Below are 8982 nucleotides of genomic sequence, written 5' to 3'. Positions count from 1 at the left end.
GTTTAGCGGAAAGTAAATTTACAGCGAGCTTTCCCTCACAATGATCAAACATTGATGTTTTCAATATAAGGTCCCGAGGGGCTGCGAGATCGCCCACCAAACACGACAAACATGAGCCCCAATATCGCGGGTGTTGGGCTCGCGGGGCATTACAGGCCAGCGGGGACATGGAACTTGATACCAAGTCGCTGCTGTTTACCTCTCAAGAAATAATGTAAATAACGCACGTTTTTAAATCATTCTACGACGGCAAGATTTGTTCTTATCAAAATAAAATTGTCGGCATTCCATCATTGACGATAAATTAAGCTTACCAGTCACAAAGGTAATCCTGTGTAATATCAAAATTACCCACTGTGTATATACATTACATTTTCAACAAATGAACACCATTAGAATATTGGATTATAAACCTATAATCCCTTCAAATTTTTTGATAAAATATCATCCATTTATAAAATTCAGTTAATAAAATATAATATTTTTAATTTTCTGTCGGTCTCACTTCAAGACAAGTGACCGCCAAAGCTACAAAAACCGGTTCAGATATTATCTTACCTGAACCGCGATTTAAAAAAGTGTGGAGAAGATCAAAAGTCGGCCAAAAACTCCAGACAAAGATCCACAAGTCGTAGAAAACTGCAAGAAGTTGCGTGAACTATAAGAAATCTTGAAGAACAGAATTGTAGGAAATAGTCCGAAGTCTTAATGAGTACTTCAAAAATTGAGCACTCAAACAAATAGAAAAAACGTAAATGGAAAATAAAAATTAAATCTGCATCAACATTGAAGTATTCACAATCACTGACTACGTTACAACGTTATAAGTGATTAAATTCCTTAGCACTTGAATTATTTACAAACACGATTATTTTTCAACGATGCATAATATCATGGATTTCATTTACAAATTGTGACCTCAAGAACATGACATCTTGAGTCGTACGTGACGACATAACCACGCTATTTATGTCCACATAACTAGAAGTTATACACGCACGGCGCGCGCAGTTAACGTCACACAGCGCACAGCAACGCCAGTATTCATGCGCATGTTTGTTTGCGTGCAAATCATACAAATCATACAGCCGGGCCCGAGAGAGGACATCAAGATGCTTTGCGAGAAATATTGCATTTTAGAGCATGACCGGCTTTTAAAGTACACAAATAGACGGAACCGGCCCAGATGCGAGCAGGGGCCGATCAAATGGCAATGTTGCCTGCGCACGACGGCTGTGATGCAGGGTATTTCCACTCAATTTCAATTGAACTTATGATGTACTGAAAATGTAGACATATGCTGGAAGTAAGGATCATTTCAATTTATCATTTAAAATCGTAACAACGTATCATACGCGGAGATTACTATAATTTTGCGAAGTGAGATGAGATATTTGTGGCCAGACCAGCTATTATAATATTCTGCGTCGCTCGAATCCCGTATCGGTGCTTCATTCCACAACTCCTAGGTAGTATAGTGGTAAGTATCCCCGCCTGTCACGCGGGAGACCGGGGTTCGATTCCCCGCCTGGGAGGACATTTTTTTCTCCCACGTTCAAATTTAATCTGTAATCAAGTTATCACATAAAAGCAGATAAATGAATATCCCCATCATTCATCTTAATTGTGGACAAAAATTTGTGATATATTTGGCAAGTACCCTTTTTCGAGCTACAAACTTGTATTCATAGTTGTGAGAGCTATTCGCTTCTGTACATAAAAAAAACTCAGGCCTGTAGCATTGAACAATTAATTTTATGAAGCAAGGTTTTCTATTATAGTTGATGTTTCTGTCATAATTTAATTCACTATGGCAAAGTGTCGAGCACCTATCACTCCTAGGTAGTATAGTGGTAAGTATCCCCGCCTGTCACGCGGGAGACCGGGGTTCGATTCCCCGCCTGGGAGGTGAAGTTTTTGGTTGCCTGCAAGACATCCACTAATACAGAAAAATTGAACATATTAATACCAACAATACAAAAAAAAACCATTTAAATGTTTCGTTCCGACAGAAAATTTTTTTTATACTGTGTTTCTGTCATTAAACCATTCTGCCCCATACTAGTTAGAAGCCATCCTTGGCCTGCACATCTACATCTACAAACACAAAATTTTACATCATATGCTGCACGGCATTACACTGCTTGCAGCATCATATGCTGCACGGCATTACACTGCTTGCAACATCATATGCTGCACGGCATTACACTGCTTACAGCATCATATGCTGCACGGCATTACATCACGGCATTACACTGCTTGCAGCATATGCTGCACGGCATTACACTGCTTGCAGCATCATATGCTGCACGGCATCACACTGCTTACAGCATCATATGCTACACGGCATTACACTGCTTGCAGCATATGCTGCACGGCATTACACTGCTTGCAGCATCATATGCTGCACGGCATCACACTGCTTACAGCATATGCTGCACGGCATTACACTGCTTACAGCATATGCCACACGGCATTACACTGCTTACAGCATATGCTGTACGGCATTACACTGCTTACAGCATATGCCACACGGCATTACACTGCTTGCAGCATCATATGCTGCACGGCATTACACTGCTTACAGCATAATATGCTACACGGCATTACACTGCTTGCAGCATCATATGCTGCACGGCATTACACTGCTAGCAGCATCATATGCTACACGGCATTACACTGCTTACAGCATCATATGCTACACGGCATTACACTGCTAGCAGCATCATATGCCACACGGCGTTACACTGCTTGCAGCATCATATGCTGCACGGCATTACACTGCTTACAACATATGCTGCACAGCAATTCACTGCTAGCAGTATTATATGCTGCAGGGCTAAGGCGACATGACTGATCGAGCAGCTTACAAGTAGCAACCATCGGGAGCGGCCAAGCAATGAATGGTTTGATTTGCGACCGCGGAACCATCAGTCAGACGCGACGTAAACACGCCTCACTCGGCCCGCTACACTGACTCATATGCTGCGGCAGACGCTGGCTTTGAGACATATTAAGTGGGAACACCATGGCAAGTGCTGTACATCGTTTATATAGGTGACTTATTGGAAGCAAATAATAGTACTATAATTAGCAATTTTCGGAGGAAAATGCTTGCTTAAAGATTTCTGCAATTTCCTGCGGAAAATGCTTACTTAGAAAGCTGTACATTGTTTGGTAATGGCAGTTGAATATAGGGTGGCCGTCATATTAATGTAATACTGTAGACAAATATTATACACTATTATTGGAAAAAATAGTAAAGCTTTCTTTATACGTATCATGCAAGCAATTGATGATCGAAAATGACCCTCTCCAGCATGGAAATTCAAGTGTCAGTGCCATAAATAACATTCTTCTGCATGAACATTACTCGGCATTAACATTCCTCCTAATTAACATTCCTCCTAATGAACATTCCTCCTAATGAACATTCCTCCTAATGAACATTCCTCCTAATGAACATTCCTCCTAATGAACATTCCTCCTAATGAACATTCATTGGCATCGAGACAGCACTTACGTTTCCGTCATCATGATTCACTTCCTAATTTTCTTAGTCATTTTGCATTCAAATACGAAGCGCGCACGTACATTGCACTCACGTTGATTAAACAAAATGAAGGCCCGCTTTAACAAGCTTGAAATAAATACAAATTAAGCCGAAGATTTACAAAAATGTTCTGCCTAAGTCTCACGTGATAATTAATGCAGGATAGTTAGATTTCCATCGGATAAATAAAGCAAGTTTTCATAGGCAAGTCGCGGACATTAATCAGGGCTGGAAAATCGAGCGATTTCAATGCAGAGCTGAAGCCGGTCGCTCACTCCCCGAATATATTAATTGACTGAGGATTGAGCTCCCCGGATTGAACTAAATCGAGACTTAATTGCTTCCGGAAGTTGGAATTTTGATGGGAATTTTCATCAAATGACAGACTTGACTCGATGAGAAGCATACCTTATTTATGCTCTTAGGTATCGAAGAGGTTACAAAATTATAATAGCAAATGCCAAATAACTCCGCTGAATAATTACATGACATTTAATTGTTTAGTTACATTTGCAGGTTTTGCCAGAGAAAAATTACCCAATCGTGGTAGGACAGAAATTTGGCTTTCGTGAAGTATTTTCAGTAACTCGGCAAGATTACTCTAGCGCTCAAAAGTCTGGTCGCAAACAGCGACAGCGCAACCGAGACACGTTCATTGATATTAGAAATGTTTGAGGCAACATATGGAAACTACAACAGTAAGAGGTCTATCCAAACTGGTGTTATTAGCGCATTTTCTCATTTATGGAAAAAATGCAATATTGTGCTCGCCATGTCCGTCCGTCCGTCCGTCCGTCTGTCTGTCCGTCTGTCCGTCCGTCTGTCCGTGACCTCTCTGTCCGTCTGTCCGTCCGTCTGTCCGTGACCTCAAGTTTTCGTCGACGAGAAAATGCGCTCTCTGTCACTCACTGCAGTGAGTACTGAGTTATATTTTTTTCAACTTGGTTTCGATTGTTTACAGCAAATAGGTGCGTAGAAAAATACTTACAGAAAAGTGGTCAGTTTATTCCAGCAGCTACGGTTCGCGTTTTTATTTCACCTGCAGTAATCGCTGTTACTAACCACGTCGCCGAGGGCCAATTTTTAGAGATGGCACCAGACCCACCGAAGCTGAGGTCTACCGATAATACTTTTAGTGAATTATTTATTAGAGTGGACTGAGATGGTAAACTCGATAGGCAGAAACCTTCTTCGGTGTTTGATGTTATTCATTCTGATCTTTTTTAGCATAGCCTGTTACTGTTTTGTCAATAGCGCAGCGCCAGCCGTTCACGAGGAGGATTAAACCCCGAGCTTTATCTCTTATGGCGGCAAACCTTACAACTTTACCTTCTTTAGCAGGAAACCTCGGATATTCCCCTGAACTAGCAGTAAAGCGACCACCCGCGTGTCGGCCATCACCAGCAAAACCCATCACACGGCGGTCCTCAGTTCGCTAAAGAATCACCAGACGTCGTCTTGAGGACACAACGCAAACCCGCTCGCGTGACAGGACATCGCCTGGCTATTACCCTCCCTAGGCTGCAAGCTCATGGGCGACGCTTTGTTTCCATGCTTACTCTGCTCGCGCGTTCTTATCTTGGTCGTATATTACACGAGGCCCACATGCCACTGGTATAATTTAGACCCAGACAAGCGTTTGTTGACTCCCGGTCTTCGCGCGCGCCATGACTTGGGCGACGGCTCCCCAACACGCGCCAAGAACTTGCACAGCGATACCTGCGACACGAGTTTAGATCTCCAACACATTGTAAACAACGCCGGGATAAGCTTACAAAAATAACGAATGAAATAAACCAGATTTTAAAATTTACCCGACATTGTTCGCCTCAGGCGTCAAGACAGAATTGCACCACAAGTGCTGCTTGAAATACTTTATGTAGGAAAATATAATTGAAATGGTCAAGTTAATATAATTAGCCGTGTGCAAAATTGTCGCAATCGGCACATATCGTCAATTACTGTGAAAGTCACAGGCTTTTAAATCCAAGTTTCGAGCAATTCGAGATATCCTCATCTTGACAATTAATTCATATTCGTGCTTCAAGAATTAAGTATTAATAATAGAAGACTACGTGCCAGATATTCCGATCGTGAAGAGGACTCGCAAGGAATGTCGAGATACCCTCATCTTGATAATTAATTCATATTCGTGTTTCAATAATTACGTATAATAATAGAAGACTACGTGCCAGATATTATGATCCTGAGATCCTGTAAGGAACGTTAAGGCTCGTCACAGGACTGCGGGTAACGGCAACATCAGGGCAATACTCTCGAGATCGCTCGGCAGGAGCGCGTTTATAAGAGCCGCTCAGCCGCTCAGTGGTAGCGCTTCACGCGCCGTGGGCCAGGGATTGTAACGGCGACTGCAGCAGATCACCGCTCTTGTGTAGTTATACTCCTGTATAGCTATAGTCTTGTATAGTTATAGTCTTGAATAGTTCTACTCCTGTATAGCTATAGTCTTGTATAGTTATACTCCTGTATAGTTATAGTCTTGTATAGTTATACTCCTGTATAGTTATAGTCTTGTATAGTTCTACTCCTGTATAGCTCTAGTCTTGTATACTTCTACTCCTGTATAGCTCTAGTCTTGTATAGTTCTACTCCTGTATAGCTAGTCTTGTATAGTTCTACTCCTGTATAGTTATAGTCTTGTATAGTTTTACTCCTCTAAAGTCATAATCTTGTATAGTTTAACTCCTGTATAATTTTAGTCTTGTATAGTTTTACACCTGTATAGTTTTAGTTTTGTATAGTTTTATTCTTGTATTTATATATAAAGCACGAGGTTGTTCATTATCAAGGGAGAATCATCTGCAGCTAATAGATTTTTCGGATCAATGTGGATCAAGATAGTAAGTAGAGATGAGACGGCATTTAAGGATCGTTTAGATGTTGCAGATATTTGTTGATATGCTTGTATTATATTTACTACACGAGACGAAGGATCAGATGGGTAAAATAATATAGGTAATCGTTGTTTTCCATTTGGGCCCGTTTCTCAAAGATAGAAAGCGTTTTAAATTAGTTAATCGTGGATCATAAGAAAATGTTGAACGCTCCATCATATTTATCCAAGATGGAGTAACAACAACATAGTTATGCATTGATATACACATTTTGAAAATCGCAGCAGAACACGAAAATTATAGAATTGTGATCTCTGCGAACAAAAAGATGTTCCGAGCACATTTATCAGCCAACTTGGATGACTAAATCAATGAGGCACGAAGTTCGACAGGAATTGTCTATTCGGCTGCATGAGCTGAGGAGCTTCGAGATGGTGTTCGTGTTTTGAAAGGCCGCTTTCTTGCGGCGCTCTCGCTAACTTTTCTGGCTAGCACTCAGAGCTTCCGAATGCCTGATGAGCGACCAAAGGCAAAATGTTCGTCAAAAATCACAGCGAATGATCCCTTGGTTCCTACAAGGGTTGAAGAAAAGGCGTCAGGTGTGATAAAAATTACGGTTCATTAGAATAGACAAATTTGCACCATATCAGAAGCTATTAAAATCCACGAATATGTTTTACGAAGTATGCTTGGATCGCATTATGCTTACATGCAACGGTATATTAGACAGTTAAAATTAATTGGAAAATATGTCTCTGAAATGGTGCAAAATGTGTTCAAGAGATTTGTATACACGGATCCTTGAACAGCTTATATTTACGACAAAAGTTTTAGGAAGCTAAATTTATACGCATATATTTGATCTTGTATTTTCCTGTTTGAGCGAAGTAAATCACGTACAAACAAGAACAGAATAAGAACAAAAAATTAGGAATAACAAGTTGCTCTGATTGGATATGACCTCGAAAATTAGATTAATTACAGGTGAAGACGGGAGCTATGAGACAAAGGTAGCAGCAATCGCTAACGTGGCGCTACGTTGCGACACTCATTGCGCTGAGGTCATTCGCACTCGTTGCACAACCTAAGGCAAGTCGTTAAGAGAGAATTATAAAGTCGAGACTGACGGTAAATGTTAACTCGAGCGCAGTTAATTCACATAAAGAAAGGATTTCAACAACGAAGATAATTTTTTACTACCCTTTGTCATAGAAAGGACGTTTGTTTCAAATATTATAGACTTAGTTTCAATCTTTTTTCTTTCAAAATCATGCATAAGTATACAATGAGCTAATTTGCCGATGAATCAATGAATTTTTGACTAAAAAACTAACGAAAGAAATCAACGAATAAACGAAAAACTAAGGAAGGAATTATCGAGACGAACATGCGTTAAGTGATAAATTCTCTCGACACGATTGAAACTCCAGATTTATATATTTTCAAAGAGAACCAATTAAGGCGATCTAACTTTGACGTTCTGTTGCAAAAATTACCCGACAATAAAGTAATGAATACATGCTCGAGATACTTCGATGGATACCAAAGAACGGTACATTTACGCTTCAGGAAAACGAGAAGTTGCGATGAAAGATAACCCGAATAGCTTTCAAGGAACGAAGCGTAATATTAAACTCACTTTCAACAGTCACGTGCTGAACTGCAATTCAACGAGCTTGTTCACATGTGCGCAATCTTTGCACAATGAAATGAAATTGAGAGTTTAATGTATAACTTTTATGATCAATTGAAATGAATCAAATGACACATGCATAATGAATACCAAGGTCCACAAATCACAATGTTCATAACTTGTCAGATCAACAAGCGTACGACTGATATTTCTGGTGATAAATCATCTATTTGTTCTCAGAACTGCACATTAAATGAAAACTTTTATAAATAAATTCACCCAATTAACCAGGTGCGTGGAATCTCTTCTCTGTTGCAATAAGAAACAATCTGAGTCACGAAATATTCTTAAGCAGATCAATCACTTCGTTAGCTATTTAGCGCCCAATATGCTGATTAACGAAGCAATTCAAGCAATTTTCAAATCAGTCATAAAATTATTTGCAAAATATTCATAATAGAACGAAAACAAACACAATTGAGCGTCATCATGGAGCTTTGCACTTAAATCCTGCTGGCTGTATTCACTTTCACTGGAGCTCCTCAACAGATTTCCGCAAGCTGAATAATCCTGCAGAAACAAAACAAAAAATCCGTCTTTTTACACGAGATCGTTTCGAAAGCAGCCAGCAAATTCACGATTGAATTCAGTCTGTGTTACTCGATGTCATTTACTTCCCATTCAAGGAACAATGCACAAAGCATTTCGAGAATCACGAGAGAAAAATACACCAAGAAATAAAGTATTAAGAATCTCAAAGACAATCGGCACGGCACTTGGTGTGAGGCGAACAATGCAAGCGTATATACGCAAGAACGTTTGGACGCAACGGCAGAGAATGGGAGGCGGTGGCTTTATATATACATATACCATAGTTAGCTTGCCCTTCGTCTTAACGCTGCAAAAGGTGATGTGTTGCTGACAATTAAGGCTGCAACAAA

General features: G+C 40.1%; 2 non-coding genes across 2 annotated transcripts; both read left to right on the top strand.

Annotated features, from left to right (window-relative positions):
* The first annotated feature begins 1463 nt into the window (after positions 1-1463).
* On the top strand, positions 1464-1535 carry Trnad-guc. Its single transcript has one exon. It is a non-coding gene; the product is annotated as a tRNA-Asp (tRNA).
* Positions 1536-1836: 301 nt separating this feature from the next.
* On the top strand, positions 1837-1908 carry Trnad-guc. Its single transcript has one exon. It is a non-coding gene; the product is annotated as a tRNA-Asp (tRNA).
* The last annotated feature ends 7074 nt before the right edge of the window (positions 1909-8982 follow it).

The sequence above is a fragment of the Hyalella azteca genome, unplaced genomic scaffold (genome assembly GCF_000764305.2).
Source record: "Hyalella azteca isolate HAZT.00-mixed unplaced genomic scaffold, Hazt_2.0.2 contig13692, whole genome shotgun sequence".
Lineage (NCBI taxonomy): Eukaryota > Metazoa > Arthropoda > Malacostraca > Amphipoda > Hyalellidae > Hyalella > Hyalella azteca.
The sequence above is the reverse complement of the archived record's forward strand: the minus strand, read 5'-3'. Positions and strand labels throughout refer to the sequence as shown.